This window comes from Leucoraja erinacea, chromosome 12, assembly GCF_028641065.1.
Source record: "Leucoraja erinacea ecotype New England chromosome 12, Leri_hhj_1, whole genome shotgun sequence".
NCBI classification, from domain to species: domain Eukaryota; kingdom Metazoa; phylum Chordata; class Chondrichthyes; order Rajiformes; family Rajidae; genus Leucoraja; species Leucoraja erinaceus.
Window position 1 is genome coordinate 15,349,734 of NC_073388.1, and position 19,857 is coordinate 15,369,590.

At 43.8% G+C, this 19,857-nt stretch overlaps 1 protein-coding gene across 1 annotated transcript in view; it reads right to left on the reverse strand.

Moving 5' to 3' along the window:
- The window catches only part of med12 (mediator complex subunit 12), a 363,139-nt gene that overhangs the window by 40,396 nt on the left and 302,886 nt on the right, over window positions 1–19,857 (reverse strand). Inside the window, exon 45 of the mRNA XM_055643638.1 lies at window positions 1,956–2,074. The gene's annotated coding sequence lies outside the window, so the exon portion shown is untranslated. The remainder of the gene's footprint in view (window positions 1–1,955; window positions 2,075–19,857) is intronic.

Genomic DNA, 19,857 nt, shown 5'->3' on the forward strand with positions numbered 1-19,857 from the left:
GGAAAATTCTCCACCACAGAAGTGTCCCCATGAGCTTGAAAGCAGCTTCAGCCACTGCATTAGTTTGCTTACACACAAGCAGCTGATTTTGTATTTGAACATTAGTAAAAGGGGTGATATCAGCTCAGTCATCATTCAAACATTATGCCCCATTAATTAAAATAGTTGTACATTAAGAACCAAAGTCCAAGTTACATTGTTTAAGACATTCAACTCATCTACCAAGAGTGTGCCAACTCAGACGTTTTATGCAGAAAGGATCTCATAATTATTCAAAGTCTGGTTAACTGAATACTTTTGTTGCTTTTTTAAATCGTTTTTTAAATATTTTCTGTTCATTTTTTTTTGTAATTTCTATTTTGGCGCAGCAGCACATCAGAAATTTTCTGAGGGGAAAAAATGTACCAAATATTGTTTTCAAAACATCCCGATAACACTACTGTAATCCAAACACTTCAACAGATGTGGGTATGTAAAACAACTCCTACAATACAAGCTTTCATTCCAGTGGCTGCCAAAGTCATAGAGCTACAGGCTACAACATTTTGATTTCCTGGTGTTCTTTGGCCACTACTGGTACAGATCAGATCCAATGGGATGAACTATGCTTGCACCCGCGTTCTTAACATGAATTACACTGCTCAATGTGTGGAAGAGCAGCCAGATCCATTCACTGACCTTGCCCAGGCATTTGAGGTTATTCACTTATCATATCCTATCAATCACACAGGACCATATCAATGGTGTAATGGTTCAATGATGCTTTATTTGTGACATGCAACTGGACAGTGAAATTCTTTTGCTAACGCCACCTTTTTTGGTGCCAATATTGAAACTCCAAATTCCAGTCAGCCCGTGCGCCCGATGTACTGGAGCATCCTATTTTAGATCCTGAAGGCATTAATCATAAAGGCACTGCCCCACTTTCTCGAGTTACTCACGAACTCTTCCGAGTTACCGCTTGATTCGAACTCGGGGAATGTCGAGTAATGTCGGTAGCAGGCCCGTAGGAGTCCGTAGATGTTTTGTAGCGGCTCGTAATGCCAGCTGTAGGAACTTGGGGCATCAGGTAAGTCGGGGCATTTTTTCAACATGTTGAAAAATGTCCACGAGTTAAAAAAATAGCCCCGAGTACCTACGAACGGCTATTACCGTAATTCTCCGAGTTCGACTCTAGGGAAAAACTTGGGAGATTTCGTGAGTAACTCGGGAAAGTGGGACATGGCCTTCACTGTTACATACCTGCAGTGTTTTTGTATTATTTATTAGGAGGGTCTATTACCTCCCTTTGGATGAGGATATCTCTCCTATGTTGTACCGTTACCATCAAAGCCCACGGTGCAGCATTCGGAAAACCACAAGCCTGTTTTTCCACCCTTGAATGATTTCCAGAGATCCTATAATTCTAGAAAACTAGTGTATAGCAGTTGGGACATTATGTTACAAGACATTAGAGAGGCTGAACTTGGAGTGCTATGTCTCGTTTGGGTCAGCTGTAACAGAAAATATGCCATTAAGCTGGAATTAGTTCATATTACATTGATGAGGTTCTTGCCAGGACTCATGGTCCTGAGTTATAGGGTGTGGTGGGCAGGCTCAGATTTTATTCCTTGGTTCACCCTCTTGTGTAATAGTAGGGTAGCTTTGAAATTGCTATAGTTAGAAAATCGGGCACCTGATCCACATTGCCTCGCCACAGAGTCAACATCTCCTGAATCAACATAAGAAACAGTGTACACAAGGGAACAATGCAAGTTGTAATACAAAGCACTAGACTTTATTGAAAGAAAGGGCAAAAATCTGGAACAACACCTTTGAGATATCAGATCTGGTCTGTTCTTTTAGGTAATCAAAATATTGAAAAACTATAGTCAAAACATAAGCCCAATAAGTAATAAATGCGGTTAGTGGTTTACAGACCAAGCCTCAGTCCAATAGAATATTTATTCTCTTACCTTGTAAATTAGAAGCTCTTGTAATTTGGATAGTAGCCAAGGTATAAAGTTAAAGGATTTCTATTTGACCTCGGGCTTGTACAATTACCCAGTTACGAGCCCATCCTCCAGTACAGGATCTAAGAAAAAACATCAACATTGAAAACAAGAAGATGTTTCAGTCTCAGAAGAAAAGTAGGAATAGGAAATCACCGAGAGACCAGTAAGATTTGCAGTTTTAAAAATTGAACGTTTGAAAAAAGAAAGTCTAGATGGGCTTCGAATGACTGACAGCTGTAATTAGTCCATTTGGCTGCAGAAAGTAAAAATGTATTCATAATGGTTGGAAGTGCTGAAAGTGAAGAAGAATAACTGAAAACTTACTGAAAAGGACCACTGCTCACCTGAAGCACAGAATGCTTTGAAGATTTGGATCTGAAAGCATAACAAAAAGAGCAACATACTGTGGTTCTTCAAAATCCAACATGAAGAGGGCTTGGTTTGCATTCTCAGAGGAAAGGCATGTACATTGACTCCTGTCAGTGATGCACCCCATAATTCTGTTTGGTATAATGACTCTAAATCCAGTCTGAATATAAAATTAACTCCATTAGGGAGGATGCTGAGGCTCCCTGTTCCTACAAAGCAGACATACTAAGTTTATAGTTTCACAAGAACAGTTAGCCTTGCCGTCATCTTAAGGGCCGGTCCCACTTAGGCGTCATTTGTGCGTCATTTACACGACATCCTGAAAATTGGTTGGCGCATCGTGACGCGCACAAGATGCGCGGATGGCACGTGGTGAGGCGTGGTGGCGTATGCAATGACGCTCAGTAACACACGGCGCCTCAAGATTTTGGAATGCTCAAAATCCTCGTGCACCACCTGCTTGACGTATCCCATTCACATGCTGACGTACTGACGGCGTACGTGTAGTGCGTGGTGACGCCTGGTTACGCACGGTGACGCACGAACATAGCCAATGCTAATTTATTATGCATCACCATTGGTCAACGTCCGTAACCATGCACCGCCCGTATGCCGTCGTCGTGCCATTTGCGCGTCATTTGAGCGCCGCACACGTGAACACCCGGGTATAAAGCGCGTGCACTTTTGAAACATTTTCACTGGGAAAATCCTTGCCACGTGGATCGGATTAAGTACAAACACATTGCAAATGGCTCCCAAAAGAAGCAGGGCCCTCAAGAGCACGGCACGCATCTGTTGTACTGCTAGACGATTTTCGCGCAACAGTCGCACGACAGTCACTACCGGCCTGTCGCGTAAACGACGCGCAAATGACGCCTAAGTGGGACAGGCCCTTGAAGCTCTATTGCAATGCTTGTTGGGCATCAGCTATCCGCTCTGAGTTTTTATGCAACTAAATGAGATACCATTCACTTCATGGCCAGCTAGTGTGAGAAATCCCTAGCACAGTCTGAAGAAGGGTCTCGACACAAAGCGTCACCTATTCATTTTCTCCAGAGATGCTGCCTGACCCGCTGAGTTACTCCAGCATTTTGTATCTATCGTTGGCGCAAACCAACATCTGCAGATCCTTCCTACACGAGACATTAATCACAATCTCAGCTTAAGGGTCGTGCCATTATACACCGAACCCCACCAGGAGTGTGCGCAGTCGATCCTTAGCCGGGGGTAAAGGGGGGTTTGATGCAGCGAGACCTGGGTAAACAAAGTGCTTCTCAAACACTAGTTGCCTCATTTTGAAGGTAGGCATGCATTGGTGCCCCAACGCATTGCAGTAACCGAAAAAGCCCTACCTCCTCACACGCCAGCCCGACCCTGTTGTGGATTCTCGTGATAACTGCAAGCTTCTGATTTGAGTATAGGAGCAGGGAGGCCCAGTTCTACTGCAGTTGCCACCCGCTATAGGGGGAGCCCTCTTGGTGAAGAGTACCCTCACTTAATAAATATTGCAGTGCCAGTTTTGGTCTCCAAATCTGATCTTCTCCTGCTCCAAATTTACGGGAGTGGATGGAGCGGGCAGGTAGGATCCTGCATATGGAAGGACCATTATTGCCACCTAGAGGGAGTGTGCACTGGAGCTCGGTTCGGGGTGCCGGACATGATTGGAGGCCACAGTTCACCTCCGGCTGTGGTGTCAGGACTCGTCTTAGCTGAAGGCTTACCACCCGCAGGCTACGGTGGATAGACTTGGTTGAAGGCACGACTCACCGGCCCGGACTGGATGGAGAGTTTTAGGAGCTGGGCATCCGAGAGGGGACTTGGCCTCATATCGAAACTTACAAAATTCTTAAGGGGTGCCGACAGGCGCCCTCAGATTCAAACAGGAAGCAGGCTCGCACCCCCGTCCCGACATCCGATGGGACATTTCGGGAAATGGCCCTCAGGACAAGGGCGCCGTGATGCACAGCTCCAGAGGCCGTAAGGGCCCGTAAGGGGCTGGAAATCCTTTTGTCCTGGACATGGGGGGCCGAGATGAGGAGATTGACCGTTTTTCACACAGACCAGAGTGCTGGTTGAATCTCTGGAACTCTCTGCCACAGAGGGTAGTTGAGGCCAGTTCATTGGCTATATTTAAGAGGGAGTTAGATGTGGCCCTTGTGGCCAAGGGGATCAGAGGGTCCTGGGAAAAGGGCAGGTGCGGGATACTGAGTTGGATGATCAGCCATGATCATATTAAATGGCGGTGCAGGCTCAAAGGGCCGAATGGCCTACTCCTGCACCCTGAACCGGGAGGAATTAAAGTAAAGTGCTTCTCAAACTTCAGACTACTTGCCTCATTTTGAGACCCACGCACTACAATCTCTTCATTCCACCACCATCAACTGTTCCATCTGGATTTCAGTCAACACAATATGCCAAGCCACAAAAGCTAACCACTGGTGAAAAAAAAGCCTCTTGATCTCAATCCCTCAAGTGCAGACAATATACATCACACTACACCACTCAGAATGTGAGTGGGCGGACCAATCCTTGGGTCACTCTCGTTGGTACTCGGCAGAGCAATTCTCAAAGTCACTGGTTGGCCTACTATATGATGCAGTGCCGGATTTAAGTATAAGCTAAACAAGCTATAGCTTCGGGCCCCCATTTTTTAGGGGCCCCCCCGAATAAATTGATGGGCCTCAAGGTCTAGGGGGGCCTCCGGCCAAGGCAGAACACCTACCGTTCAACTCTGGGCGGCCCCCCTCTCTATCTCTCTCTCTCCATTTCCCCCCACTATCCGTGTCCGGGCCGCCGGGCTCCGCTCGCTCCTCATCCGCCGGCACGGCAGGCCGCCTTGCACATGCGCACAACCACGGCCAGCACATCATCGGCCGCCCTGCGCATGCGCACTGCAACGGCAACTGGTCGGCGCTGGGCACTTTCTCCCTCACTTTGAATTGTGGGAGATTTGGCCGCCATGGCTGTCCGGTCGTTGGGGGCCTCACAAGTGGAACAGCTTAGGGCCTCTCTTCATCTAAATCCAGCACTGATATGATGCACAATCTTGCCATCACTGACTGAAGGGTGGGCAGGTATGAGGCAGAAAGAAAAGGCAAATGAGTTGAGCACACCATAATTCACTTGGTCATTTCCTGGGGCTATCCAATTTAGCCTGTCATTATCAGTAAGCCATTTTTTGAAATATGTTCTGCATTAAGATTCAACAAATAGTATTACTGGATGTTGAAATAACAACTATTCTAATTGTCTTGGCTGCCTTCATTTTAAATTCACAATGACACTTGACATAAGTAATTAACTGCAGTATTAATAAAGTAACCCAAGCTATTAATTCACGTAGATAAGCAACAAAAAGATCAGTTTGGTCTCCATCCATTGGCCCACCTCAGAAGTTAAGGGAATTACTGAATGCAAACACATTTATATTTGTGTGCTCTTGTTAATTATTAGTGCATTCAAAACATTAATAGGAATATCATAAAATATCTCCATCTTGAGACTTTAGAGATACATTGCCAAAACAGGCCCTTCGGCCCAGCGAGTCCATGCTGACCTGTGATTACCCTGCACACTAGCACTGGATCTCTGGCTCTCTAAGGCAGCAACTCTACTGCTGCATCACCGTGCTGCCCTATTGATGTTACTTGTATTGATGAGTCGAAAAATTAATAACAAAAAAACATTTCAACCTCTTGAAATATTTTGACAGTTCTTCTCAGCTCCTGGCTACATGCAGAATAAGAAAGACTGCCACAGAGCGAGTCTAACAACTATTTTCTATTGTGACGCTGCCAGACAGGTTGTTCAGGCTGGCAGTTATAGTTGTTGGTGTTTATTATGATTATTTTATCAATAGATGTTATGGCTGTTGTGCCGAGGTGACGTGTGCTGTCACACTATCGGATGGTTTACAGCAGCCTCTTCTAACAGGAGCAGGATGTGGATACATGATAGCCCTTCCACTGTGCATGCCAGCCTCCATTGTCCACCAAGCTTATCCCACAAGCAAAAAGGCAATGTGTGGCCTGGTGATGAATAATGGGGATGGTGCTAGTGAATGTTGAGTTGTAATCACTGGTGGGAATAGATGCTCAAGTCAAGGGGTCAGAAGGGAACCTTTTGAGCAAAGTTAAAGGATTCAGGATGTGAAAGTGGGCAAGTGGCAGCTGAAGAAAGACAACTGGTACAGTTTGAGGTGAAGGCTGAGTTACGGATACCAGTGGAAATCCTATCTTATCAGCACTGATTTGTTTGCTAAACTGAATTCATCAATTCAACCAAGTATATGGTGTTACATTTTACATGGTGACTGGCTTGGCTATCTTTCCCCATTAGTGTTGTACGACTTACTGAGTCGACTTACCTGATGATTATCTGATGATTGAAGAGAACGTACTTCCTCCTTAATAACATATAATGTAACTTTCATACTGCACTAGTACGACATAATGACTGTCGACAAAATTGAAAAATCTAGCTATTTCCTTTGGATATGTTATAACATCATCATTAACGTCAATATATTCTACACTGACAAATATCCCGGGTGTTACTATAGCCCCGAACCTTGCCTGAAGCAGACACATAATTATAAAAGGAGGAAGCGTACAGCAATTAGAGATTTCTCCTGTGTTCCCTGTGTATAACCACCATTCAGAAGTACCATCGCCAAGTGTGATGAAATATTCTCTACTTGTCTGGATAAGTGGACAGCACAATGGCGCAACAGTAGAGTTACTGCCTTACATCGCCAGAGACTAGGGTTCAATCTTGATTACGGGTGCTGTCTGTACGGAGTTTGTACGTTCTACCTATGACCGCGTGGGTTTTCTCCGGATGCTCCAGTTTCCTCCCACACTCCAAAGACGTACAGGTTTGTAGATTAATTGGCTTCAGAAAACTCCAACCCAAAATGTTCCTAGTGTATAGGACAGCGCTAATGTATGTGGGTGATCGCTGGTTGGCATGGACTTGGTGGGCTTAAAGGCCTGTTTCCACACTGTATCTCTAAAGACTAAAGTAAAGTGTGAAGTGCAACTCTGAAAAGAATGAAAAAAATCAAACATCAGCTCATCAGCCAAGGTAAAACAGTTGATTGGATTGCATCGCTCAACAATCACACAGAACATTTGCTTCATCCACCACTGATGCAGTAAAACTGCATTGTATGTCATTTACAAATTCATTGAACCATCTCATCAACAGTATTGGAAAATCCATGACCTCCAAAAATTAGCTAGATTATTAATTCATTAAATGTATCCTCTGAAGGTTTGCTAATAAAGCACAGAGCACGTTTTTTGCTGGCTGCGTGCTCTCATCGTGACAATAAGTTAGGAACAAAAACTCTAGATGTCAGCGGCACCAGGTTAAACCTGCACAAATGAATCACTCACAACAATTCCACTATATCTTTTAAAGTAAATCTAATGTATCCCTCTTTCTCTTTTAATATCTCTCTTCTGTCTCTGTAAGGGGAAAATTGTTCTGGCCTTGCATGCTAATAACATTAAACATGTTTGGAAAGAACTCTCATCAACTGGCTAAATGATTTGTATAGCAGACTGGCACCTCTGGCAGAGCTGATGCCTCGTACTTTCAACAATCCTGGTTCAATCTTGATTTCTGGTGCTGTCTGTGCAAAGTTTGTGCATTCTTCTTGTGGCAGCATGGATTTTCTCCCACATTGCAAAATATGCAGGTTGAATGATTAATCGGGTACTGCAGATTGCCTGAGTTGTGTGCATGAGTGGTCAAATCCAGATAGAGTGTGAGGAGAGTAGAATTCGATGAGTGCCAATGTCGTTTGGTGTTTGAAATGGACAGTGAGCTAAAGGGTTGGTTATCAACTGCATGACTCTTTGAAGATAGACACAAATGCCGCAGTAACTCAGCAGGACAGGCAGCATCTCTGGAGAGAAGGAATGGGTGACGTTTCGGGTCGAGGCCCTTCTTCAGACTGCTGTCTGACTAGCTGTTCCTTCACTCCAGAGACACTGCCTGTCCCGCTGAGTGACTCCAGCATTTTGTGTCTATCTTCGATTCAAACCAGCATCTGCAGCTCTTTCCTACACAGCATGACTCTTTGACACCATTTCTCTATGATGGAATGGACACAAATGACAAAGGATATTTATTGTCACATACACCAATTGGTGCAGTGAAATTCTAGTTCCCATGCAGCGCACAAATAAGATAAACACAACACTTTAGAATTTAACATAAAACATAAAAACATCCCCCCACAGCGGAATCAACGTTTCCCACGGTGAGGGAAGGCAACAGAGTTCAGTCCTCTTCCTCTTGTTCACCCGTGGTCGGGGTCTATTGAGGCCTCCGCAGTCACTGCAACGGCGGCCCGATGTTTCAGGACCTCTCGTCAGGATGATGGAGCTCCAACGTCGGAACGGAAGAACACTCTCAGCGGCTTGGAGTTTCCGAAATGGCAGCTTCCTACCAGAGACCGCGGCTTCCGAAGTCCACAGCCTGAGCTGGGCAGAGCTCCAACACTGGCGATCCTCTGTGAAAGATCCCAGCCTCCGCGATGTTAAAGTCAGGGACGCCCGCGGCTGGGAGTTCCGCAACCACAGCTCCACGGTGTTAAAGTCGGCAGGCCCAACATTCTGGAGCCCCAAGGCGGCGATCCCGGTAAGGCATCGCCCGCTCCACGATGGTAATCCAGCGCTGCGCCGCCGCTGAAGCTCTGGCCGGTCTCCGGCAGGAAAGGCCGCGCCAATCCAGATGGTAGGCCGCGAGGGGAGGTGAAGATGCGACTCGGAGAAACGACGCATCCTTGACCAGGTAGTTAAGACGGTTTTTCCCCCCCTCACCCCCCACATAAAAAATACTAAAAGACCTCCAAAACAAAACTTTTAGACAGACTAAAAATAACAAAAAGGATGAAAGGACAGACAACTGCTGGTGAGGCTGCCACACTCAATGGCACCACCACACAAACGGAATAATGGTCTTGTAAATCAACACTAATGTGGGCCGGGGAGAAGGCCTTTCGCACCGTCAAGTCCAACAACGAGGTCCCAAATGTTAACAGAGCCTCGGGCAGTGTAGTGTAAAAACCCCGTCCCTATAATACATCCTGACACAAGACCTGGTGCTGAATTTGCCCTTCTGCCAAAGCTCTCATTCAATTTATGTCAAGCTACGACGAGCTACCGACAACTAGCGACCCATTAGGACATCCACCTGCGACCACACCTATGACAACCTACGACCACACAGGCGACAACCTACGACTACCAACGTCAACCTACTTCCACCCGTGACAAGCTACGACGAGCAACTGAAGACAACTGAAGATGATTCAGTCGCCAGTACTTACCACCGGTTGACGTAGGTAGTCGCCAAAGGAATTCGCCGAAGCCAGCACCCGGCGACAATCAACAACCTGCGTCATCCTGGCGACAACCTACGACAGCACCTACGACAGGAGAAGATAAGCTACGTCAAGCCCACAGTTGCCAAAAAGTTTTGAACATTTCAAAATCCAGAGGCGACCTGAAAAACCTTAAGATTCTTTACGCAACTTGAGGAGACTACTCACAACCAAACAGGCGTCATTCTGCGACCATGTGAAAGCAGCCTGGTCGCCTGTAGTCACTGATAAAATCGCATGTGGGACAGGGGCTTAATGCGTTTTGAGGTATTAAGATTGAAGTGTATATTCAAGCAAATCAAAAATGGTTCCTTTTTTCAAGTTAAAATAAGTTAGAACATCAGAATCAGAATCTGATTTTATTCGCCAAGTATGTTTTGCAACATACGAGGAATTTCATTGGCCAGGCCTAAGGCACAGAACAGTACAGTACAAGAACAGGCAATACGGCGCACAATGCCCGTGCCAAATATGATGCCAAGGCCATCTCTCATCTACCTGCACATAATCCATATCCTTCCATTCCCTGAACATCTAAACTAAAAACGCAACCAAAACCACATAACACAAAACTCAGTTCGCTAAAAACACAAAAGCAACTCTGAATAATTGGAAGTATCTAAGTAGAGCAAGTTTTAAATTTTAAATGAGAACTCCCTCTCTTTCTCGCCTTGAAACCCAATTGAAATTAGTTGAGTTTGTGTTTCTGTGCTAGATCTGTCTAGAGCATGTGAACTGAGTGGTGATTTCCCCACCAATATGCTTGGGAATCCCAACTGGTCCAAGGTCCATCATTGGGCTCCATGGGGAATCCCAACAGTGGAATGCAATGTATAGGAAGGAATTGCAGATGCTGGTTTATACCAAAGAACGATGCAAAATGCTGGAGTAACTTAACGGGTCAGGCAGCATCTCCGGGAAAAAGGAATAGTTGACGTTTTGGGTCAGAACCCTTCTTCACACTGGGGGGGGGGGGGGGGGGGACTGGGGGCGAGAAAAGACGAGAACAAAACGGGGCTGGCTACAGATGAATTGAGGAAGAGTGGAGTCCATAATGGCCCATTGTTGGCTGGGGAAGATGTGCTAACGACAGGGATACAAGGATGTGAACAGTGGAACTAGTAGGGAGGAGGGGGGAGAGGGGGGAAGAGGAGGGTTAGGAAGGAATGCAGGAGTTTCTTGAAATGAGAGAAATCAACGTTCATATCGCTAGGTTATAAGTTGCCGAATGGATTGCAATGACAGATTAGTCCACTCTCCTTATGTAGAATAGGTCCTGGTCTTAGAGAACGTACAGGACTTCCTTTAGTTTGCATGGAGTCGTGCCAATGGTTCTGTTGAAACTATGGGACCAACAACATTCAGCCCAATCTATGTAGCAGTACATACACATATTCCCACAAAACATAGTGAGAATGTTGTTCCCATCTATCTGATTAAAATAAGCTTGAGAAAATGTTGATTAAATTCCTCACTGCCCCAAATGGAATATTTTTATACCCACAAAGGATAATTGTATGAAAAAGAATTGAGCTGCACCTGCCAAATAAAATGCAATTAATCCAAACTCGTATATTTGGATTTTTTTTGTGTCTGGGCCATTCTATTGTTGGTTGGTACATTGTATAAAAACAGACTTGCTCTCAAACAGAAGCACATGGACTCACAGTCCGAAAGCAATCTGGAATGAGTTAAGTAAGACAGGCATGCCATACAATTTCCTTTGAGGAAACAAGACCTGGGGCTATAATTAGTGTTTCATTACGCACAATTCCTCACTGTAATCCAAACATAAATTAACCCTGTCCACTACTGCAAATAGTTCTCCATGCTAAAATATGGAAATACAAACACGAGATCAGCTTTTATCTCATCCTGGTTCTCTCTGCTTCTCTGCTGAATATCACAGGTGCTAGTCACCTTGTGGTACCTTGTGCAAGAAGCCATTTCTCGTGTTTGAGCTCGATCATTAAATTATTCAGAGTGATATTCAATTGTATTCACGCAAACTCACTTTTCAGCAGTGGAAATTGGTAACAGCAAATGACAGGAACAATGGTGAAAGTTTGGGACCTGTACCACTGCAGGGACCTACTTCGCGAGTTTAGAGTTTGCCCTCGACTCATACTCGCAGCATGGTCGACACGAGGTCCTAGGAGGTCTTTGTAACTCTCCTTCATGCTCGAGAGTAGTCCCCACGTACTCGAAGCCTCAGTTAGGTCGCGGCGTATTTTTCAACATGCTGAAAAATGCCTACGAGTAAAAAAAAGGTCGTCGTGGAAAAAATGGATATTTTTATACTCGTAGGTTTAGTCGAAGTAGGTCGTAGTAGGTAATAATGTTATTGTAGGTAATCGAGGCAATCGAAGGTAGTCGATGGTAAAGCTCGTTGAGAAAAAAATGGTAAGTAAACCGACGTAAAATGGTAAATGCCCACTAAACTTTATTAAAAGTTGTCTGGCTTCTTAAAAGTGTCTCCACTCCTTCTCCCCCTCCCCCTTCTCTCCCCTTCTCTCCCCCCTCCCTCTCCACGCTCGCTAAAGGACTGTGCCAGCCGTCTTTTACCTTCCTGTTCATCGCCGGTGTGAATTTCATACAGCACTCCCTCGCTTTCCCTGGCCCCTGCCTTTGCAATGTGCTTGTGGGCAGACGGTCGATCCAGCTCGCGGTTTCATCGCTGGTGGTTGATCCAGCTCGAGGTTTTTCACACGAGAGCCCTCGAGCTTGAAGGTCGAAGACAGTTGCTGAAAAGTCGCGTTAATGGGACAGACCCTTTACCAGCTCCAACATACGCAATTTATCGGGCACCTAATGGAACAGACTATGGATGAAAAAGTGATCAAAGCCAAATATTTTTTTAGAATAACTAGGGGTAAATATTTCTCATAGTCACAGCAACATGGAGTCATAGAGTCATACAGCATGGAACAGATCCTTTGGCCCAACTTGCCCACACCGACCAACATGTCCCGTCTACACTAGTCCCACCTGCCTGCGTTTGGCCTATATCCCTCCAAACCTGTCCTATCCATGCGCCTCAGATCCTCAAGGTGTTTTTCAAAGTTTGAAGGTCATGGTGATGTCTTAGGGCTGCAATATTAGCTTTGTACCTGTGGTAGTGCCGCACAGATAAACAAGGTAGTAAGGTCCTCTTTAGAGAAACCAAAATAACAATGCAAGATTTCAGTCCGAGGCAGCATTCCGACTCAAATTTCTATGGCTCTTTGATCAGGATGGTTATATTTGGACAAGATTGGTTCTGTCACAAAGGATGTTGTGTGGTTTGAAAGCTTTACTAGGCCGTTGCAGGGTTAAGAGAGTATATCACTAAAATCCATAGTTTACCATTTATCCCACATTTATAATACTGCGAGATCTTTTCAGTTTGCTTATTTTCCCTTAATGGCAACAAGGCATTATTAAGGAGGTTTATAAAGCAGCAAATTGTCAAAAAACGTGGAAAACATCAAATCTTAGAGTATCACGTTCTTTTAATCAAAATGACAATCTTCAAGAAATAATAATTGCCTATGCTACTTAACATGAGGAGATCTGATTGTAGCATTCAAATTATTTTTCTTTGGTGATTCTAGTGGTTAGAAGAGATATATTCTTGAGCAAGAGGGAGAGAGAGAGAGATGAAGGTATTGTGGTCAAATGCTGAACTGTTCTGACATTGTCAGCTTTACCCCTGCATAGAAGAGTTTGTCAGACTTGCCATTTCTGTTCATCCCATTCCAGCATCTCAAGTTTAATAATTCTGTGTGTGCGCATATATTTGAAGGGATTTATGCTACCGAGGAGAAGGGAAGTAGGTAAATGATATTATTTAGCCTCAAGTGCTGACTTGGCATCAATAACATTCACAGATCATTTACTGAGTGTGACACCACCCCATCAAGCATTCCAAGGCAAAAACAACATGTTAATTTAGATTTCAACACCTTCTATGAAGCCTCTGCAATTTGCCTTAATCCTATCTTCCATAATTTGGCACTTCTAAATCTCCTGCCAGCTGCCCTTAATACTTTTTGGGTGAAACGAGGCTCTTGACAATGTTATTTTCAAATTGAAGGTTGTTTTGTGATGTGGGGTATATAAAATTCATTTCTGGTTCTTAAAAACTATTTCCACAAGTAATATACAGAATATATGTTCATGTGTGTTGGCTTTAACTTCAGCACCAATGATGGAAAATGATATTAAACTTAATATGTCACCAATACATTTTTTTACAATATATCCGAGTAAAGCATTGTACCTTTAAACAAAAAAAAGTGTAGATTTGCAGGTCTTAATTTTAGCTGAAAGAGTTATATTTATATACTAAACCACGTGAGATCCGTTGGGTCCCTGTCACACGGGAGGCCTGGTCCCCCAATGCGCAACAATATTCCACCACTCACCCATAGCCCCCACGTTAGGCCCCAACGCAATATTCCACCACTCACCCATAGCCAACAACTGCGCAGGTGCTGCTCATTTCGCCTTATTCACACCAAAGATCTTATAGCAGAGCTATAATATAGCTCCTCTATAATCTTTGATTCACACACCCTCATTTTTAAACTAATAAAAAATGCAATTGCACTTGCTAGCGAGCAGAACTCAGTGTACTGTGACCTTATAAAAATGCATTTGCACTATCTAGGGCTAGCAGAACTCAGTGTACTTGGATAGCAACAATGTTGCGAGCAGGGCTACAATCCCATTGTGATGTCACAGCTGTAAGCACAGGGGAAAAGCAAGTTTTTTTTTTCCAGGTCTCTTCAGATTTTTTGGCATTTTGATTAATAACTCAAGAAATAATGCATTAGTTTTTCAGATAAGACTATTTTTGACTTAAGGGGATAAATCTCTACCGGAATATGTAAAAATGTTACCGTTAGAGCATCGTTTTTTCGAGCCGATGCGATTATACACCCACATTATACACATCTAAGATCAGAGTTTTAATAGTTACTAGACTAAGTGCCCATGTTCACACGCGAGGGCTGGTCCCCCTACGCAATATTCCACCTTTCCACCAATTCCAATATTGGTTGCCAGTGGGGGGGGTGGGCTTTCTGGAGCGCTAGTATGGGTGTTGTGGGCTGAAGGGATTGGTTTCCAGAGGGCTAGTATGAACTCCAAATTGATTTTTGGGGTGGCAGCTCAGTCACTCAAGCCTGATGTGCTGGCAGCTCACTCACGGCTGGTGGGCTGGCAGTTGACTCATGACTATTCCTTGAAATTCCATTTCAAGCAGGGTGCAAGGCCACCAAATCCAAGTGCAGTTTCTTACCACTTCAAGCAGGGTGCAAGACCACCGAATTCAAGTTAAGTTTCCGACCACTTCAAGCAGGGTGCAAGGCCACCAAATTCAAGTGCAGTTTCATACCGCTTGAAGCAGGATGCAAGCCATCAAATGCAAGTGCAGTTTCAGGCCATTTGAAGCAGGGTGCAAGGCCACCAAATTCAAGTGCAGTTTCGTACCACTTCAAGCAGGGTGCAAGGCCACCAAATACAAGTGCAGTTTTCATACCATTTCAAGCAGGGTGCAAGCACCAAATGGTGCAACACAACCATAAAAAGCCACCATAAAGTGCAGTTTCAGAAAACACCAGGCAAAATTCACCACATAACTTCACCACACCAAATCACAGTTTCAGACCACTTCAAGCAGGTTGCAATTCCACCAAATTCAAGTGTGTTTCATATCATTCAAGCAGGGTCAAACAGAGTCGTGACCTCTCCCAGGGTGAAACAACCCCATCTTGCCAGAGACTGAGCCCACACATCCACTCACAGTTCACATTCAGGTGTTCTATTCACAGCTCAGACCGTGACCTCTCCCTCCCCCACTGAGAAGGAGCGTGGCCTTCCCCTCCCACTGGCGTGATGGCGTGACAGGAGAGAGAGAGATTCTCAACATTTTTTAAACACTAATAACACTTTTATTTTTCATTGATCAGAAGAATCCTCTGCACCTGATGAGCGGAGGGGAACTGAGTAAGATGGCCAAAAATCACAGCCATAAGTGGTAGTGTTTTATCTAAAATCAATATACAGTGCAAACAGGAAGTTGTCAAGTTTAGACTTTTTGTATCATTAACCATATCAAACAAACCACCACCAACCATTTGCTGTGCTTCATTTCAAACCAACCACCACCAACCATTTTCTGTCTTTTATTTCAAACCAACCACCACCTACCATTTGTTGTGCTTTATTTCAAACCAACTCCACCAACCATGTGCTGTGCTTTATTTCAAACCAACCACCACCAATTTTCAAACCAACCACATTTTCATTTTCAAACCACATTAAGGGCACTCAAGTTCAGTAAAACCACACTCACAGTTTAGTAGACATGTGTTCGGTGTTATTCACAGCTCAGACTGAGAGACATGACCCTCTCGCTCCCCATCTTGCAGAGACTAACTGAGGCACTCAATACTTCCGGGTTTTATAGTCCCACCGGAAGGGGCGTGGCCTTCAGGAGAGAGAATCTCAATAATCTTTAAACACTAATAACTCTTTTATTTTTAATTGATGGGTAAAATTCTCTTGTCGTGCGCAGCGGAGGGGGACTCTGAGTAAGATGGCCAAAAATCACAGCCATAAATGGCTGCGTCTTTTCTAAAATCAATATACAGAACAACAGGAAGTGGTCAAGATCAGAATTTTAGTAATATAGATAGATAAGATATTCTTCAGACTTTTTTGTTGCCTGATTACCAACTCCTTTCACTTTTACATCTTTGCTCATTTAAACTCCCTTTCCTCCCACCCTTTCACAGGTTTCCCTATTAGTTCTCACTTCCCTGTATCTTGAAGCTTGACATATCTACAACTTTTCCAGTTTCTAATAATAGTTCATCAACCTGATATATTAATTCTGTTAAAAAGATACAAAATGCGGGAGTAACAGAGCAGTTCATGAAGCATACCTGAAGAACATGGATAGGTGACATTTTGGGTTGGGACCCTTCATTAATTCCGTTTCTTTCTTCACATGCACTGCCTAATCTAATCAATATTTCCAATACTTTCTGTTTTTGTTTTAGATTTAGGACGGCACGATGACACAGCGGAAGAGCTACTGCCTTACGGCGCTGGAGACCCGGGATTGATCCTGATTACAGGTGCTGTCTGTATGGAGTTTGCATGTTCTCCCTGTGACCTGCATGTGTTTTCTCCGAGATCTCCGGTTTCCTCCCAACTCCAAAGACATTCAGGTTAGAAGGTTAATTGGCTTGGTATAAATATAGAATTGTCCCTAGAAATGTAGAATTATCTCTAGTGCATGTAGGCAAGTGTTAATGTGCGGGGATTGATGGTCGACGCGGACTTGGTGGACTCGGTGGGCCGAAGAGCCTGTTTCCGTGCTGTATCTTTAAAATAAACTAAAACTAAGTTTCCTGCAAGTAAGAATTGTGGGTAGGTCCATTTGGAGCTGCAACTGCAGTGAGACTACATATATTCACCATATTTTTAAGTGACTTTGTTAATGAAATGAATTAGATAAAAGTCCGCATATCCAAGTTTACTGATAACTCAAATACAAGTAGTATTTTAAGCAAAATCCAAAGTAACTTAATAAGGTGAGAAAGTGGGATAAAGTTTGTTATCAAAAGCATAGCAGAGAATATTGTCTATACAGTGAGAAGCTACATCAGTAGAAGTTTGTACTTAAATTATTGAAATGCATTGCACAGGAAAATAAATCTATTAAGCACACAAATAAAAACCACCTTTATATCTAAATTGGGGTATAATTGGGGAAAGAAGTCAACTTCAAATGCACATCACCTTTCTTGGGCCACAACAAGGACAACTGTCTTATTGAGCACCACAGTGCAGAATATGTTTACCAGTCTGAAGAAGGGTCTCGACCCGCAACGTCACCCATTCCTTCTATCCAGAGATGCTGCCTGTCCTGTTGAGTTACTCCAGCATTTTTTGTATATCTTTGGGTTAAACCAGCATCTGCAGTTCCTTCCTACAACATTTTGTCTGCTCTACTGTGAAATCTCCTCAAGGTATGTCTACTTTGAAGATGTTCTCCTCTTATCTCCGACGAGAGTTCTGCAACATCCTCTCTCGCTACTCCCCCTCTGTGATTCCTCCTGCCTTCCAATTCTATGACCACGTTTTAAGCCAGACCACAGCCAAGTGTGTTTTCTCAGTGCTTGTCGGCGCCTCCATCTTCTACATCGGGGATTCTAACTCCGGGAGCAGACCACTCTAGACCCGAAACGTCACACATCCCTTCTATCCAGAGATGCTGCCTGGCCTGCTGTTAATCCAGCATGTTTTGTCTCTTTAAACCAGCATCTGCAGTTCCTCTTACAATGTTTACCAGAATGATACTTGGGTTGCAAGAAAATATTACATTACAAAGAAAGATTACAGAAACTGAAGCCTCATTCACAGGAGGTTAAAAGTTTTGAGCATAAACTGATTCAAGATTTTAAGTGGAATTGAAAGATTAGTTAGAGAGAAAGTAGCTGGTTGGCTAAGTAACAGAGAACAAAGGGCCTCTACCTAAAATTTGACCCAATACTTCCAGGAGTAAAGTTAACAATCACATCTACAATAAAAATACAGTATAAATCTAGAAGTCCCTTACATATTTTATCTAGGTTAGTTTAGAGATACGCAGTGGAAACAGACCTTTCAGCCAACGAGTCTGCACCGACCAGCGATCACCCGTACACTTTAGGGAGAATTTACAGATGCCGATTGACCTGCAAACCTGCATGACTTTGGAATGTGGGAGGAAACTGGAGAAAACTCACACGGTTACAGGGACGACGTGTAAAACTCCACACAGCCAAAACCCATAGTCAGGATCGAACCTGGGTCTTGGCGCTGTGAGACGGCAGCTCTACCGCCTTGCAACTTTGCCATCCTGGGAAATTAATATTAGAAAGAATTTCAATCTGATATCGATATATTTCTGTTCACCACAGTATTGAGGTATGTGGAGAAATGACAGATGTGTGCAATTAGATCACAAATCAGCCATGATCGAGTTGACTGTTAGACTTTCTTCCAGGCACTAATGGGCTAAATGTCCCGAGAAGTCTCTTACTCCATCAGCCCCATGGTAACGTCTCCGCAGATAAACTTGGCACTGGTACAGATGGAAATCCTGATGAAGTTCTGAAACCACCAGATGGCTCTATTCTAAGACGCTGTCTTACCTAATGTTCCACCCACCAATTTATATTGTGTTCTGGCGCCATCAGTATTGGCAACTGGAAAATATATCCTTCAGGTGCCATGTGTCAATGTCTAGTAATGGATTCAATTTTTTTTATGAAAGGAAATCAACAAGCCATCTGTTTGGGGTTACAAAATTTGTATTTAAAAATGTGTTCAGTCTGCATTGTATAGATTCTATGCCATATTTTCCTATCCCCAACTAAGACTTCTTTAACTATTAGGTCCTGTTCAGTCAAAATAGTAGCATGACCTGCCTTTCAAACATCCTCCAAGGAGTTACAATTTAGTGTGGTATGGTGATTAGGAAGGCAGTCACACTATTGACAGTGCCTGTAATAGATGTCATACTGAAGCAATAAAACTGTCTGGGACACTGCCTTTACCCCCGAGAGCATTAAGTTCAAACTCAACGCTGAGCGAGTGGGGGAGGGGGAACAATTGTGCCTGGAAAAAATCAAAATGTTTGGCCGACTTTTTGTTTCATGCAACCATTTCCGTGGGATTTAAGTCAAATGTGCCAGCCAGGGAAATGTTGGAGTTACAGAAATCAGTGCTCATTTTCCAGAAGGCAGCAAATATTAGGTTCATAATTAATCATTATGCCATTTAAAGCAAGTACCAATCTAGAACTGATAAAGGGAGAATGGTTACTACAATGTTCAACATGTAAAAAGCCAACTGTTGTTTATAATTCGTGTGACAGATAAGCTAAACCTGTGCAGCAGGTGGTTGTTGTTCATGCACTGACGACATCTTGTTCTCAGGGTTTCCATCGGGATCAACGATGACCCTCTTCCATGGGGACTGGAAGGTTCCTGAGTGTATTTCTTTTATCATGGGTTAACCATTACAACATGATCTTGACAGCGTGAGGTCTGGAAACCT